Below are 1,840 nucleotides of genomic sequence, written 5' to 3' on the forward strand. Positions count from 1 at the left end.
AGGGCCTGGTTGCTTGCTGGCGATGGCCAGCTGCCTATTCTCCCCGAAGCCCCCTTTGGCTTTTTCTGGAAGGGACCTTAGAGTGTTCCATTTCGACACAAGACAGTGGCCTTTCTTTCTTTCTTTCTTTTTTTTTTTTTTAGAGGTTTTCACTATAGGGCGCGTGCGCTCGCCAGAAAGACAGAGAGAGACAGAGAGATAGAAAGTGAGAAATCACCCCTGGTGGGATGGCCACTCTGCAATCCCTTCTTCTCCATTCTCCTCTTAGAATCTTGGGCACACACACCCGGCATGAGTTCAAGCCACCAGGTCTGGGACTTGAACCACAGTCAACTACTTGGGAGTCCAGTGACGTAGCCATTACCCCAACTGCTGGTCCAACAGTGGCATTTCTGAGGTGAATCTAGTGTTCTGCCTAAGCAGCGGCTGCTCCAGAGCCTCACATGGCCCCACTCTCCCAGCTGCGCAGTGGCTGGGCCAGGATCTCGGGAGCTTGTAGGCCCGTGCACCACCCCTGCTACCACGCAAGCCAAAGAGAGCCCGGCTGGCATCAGGAGCAGGGCCTGGGTGCACAGCTCCTCTGGGATCCGATGCCATCCCCCTGCTGACAGGCCTGTAGACTTTCCAGCCACCGAGCAGGTGGCAGGCTTGGCTGCACCCTGAGCAGCGGACATCACTCCAGCTGCAACATGGACTGCACAGCCCAAAAGCAAGTCCCTGAACACAGGAACGCACTGTGGACCCCCAGGCAGCAAGCCGGGAATGGGGTTCCTGCAGCAGCCACCTGGGGCGTTCTTCCCTCCGGCTCACCTTACTCACGGCCGTCACGAGCTCTGTACCACTGCAGTGCCACACGGTGTGTGGGAATCAGTGCGTGAGGTCTGAGAGCTGGGTGAAGGCCACCGAGTTCGAGCCTCCCAGACACAAGGGGACCTGGGCCTGGGTTATCTCGCGTGGCCACTTTTCCATAAATGTTCATTTCCCTTCAGTTGGAGGCGGTCACACGGGTCCCCAGGGCTCCACGCCTCCTCTCTCGCAGGTGTCTGGGCTGAGGGACAGGGGAGACGCCGGGGTGACTTAGTGAGGAGAAGGCGGTATGCCCCACCTGTGAGCACTCCGGACCAGCTCAGAGCACGCCCCAGGCTGTGCCGTGTCCCTCTCCTGCCCCTCCTGGCCTGGGCGCCCCCGTGACCACGTCCTTAGACACAGGAGGGCTCGAGGGCGGGTGGCACCTGCCCAGGGAGGAGAGGCCCAGATTTGCCTCAACTCCTCCCTGGGCCGCGGTTACAAGACCCGCCCTGGACTTCACGGTCCACCATACAAGTCCTACCCGTTGCTGACAACCTCCGGACGAGAACTGGAGGTGGAGAAAAGCCTGCACTGCCAGACACCGGGGGAGAGTCGCTCTCTGACACCCCTGCACCTCCTCCGGGACGCTCGCAACGCACCCCTCCCTCCTCCTAGAAGGAACCGGTCTTCGCTCTCTGCATCGGGGAGGTTGGTCCCGGGCCTGGGTTCCAGATGGGACCTCTTCTCTTCAGGTGCGTGCCACGGATCAGCGGAAGGAGCCTATGGCCAGAGTGCCCAGCGATGGGACTGATGGGCTGCGTGTATCTAAGCAGCCGGCCTACCCAGGAGCTCCCATGCCAGGCGGCAGGCAGCTCTCCAAGGCCGGCCGACGCCCCGTACAGACGGTCGATGCAGCTGCCCTTACTGCAGAGAACTAAGATAAAGGCCAGGACCCCTCGCCCTGCCCTCCGACTCCGAGCCCGGCCCTCGCCCGGCCCTTGCCCGGCCCTCGCCCTGCCCTCGCCCTGCCCTCGCCCTGCCCTCGCCCTGC

Source organism: Tupaia chinensis, unplaced genomic scaffold (genome assembly GCF_000334495.1).
Source record: "Tupaia chinensis unplaced genomic scaffold, TupChi_1.0 Scaffold000132_1, whole genome shotgun sequence".
NCBI lineage: Eukaryota > Metazoa > Chordata > Mammalia > Scandentia > Tupaiidae > Tupaia > Tupaia belangeri.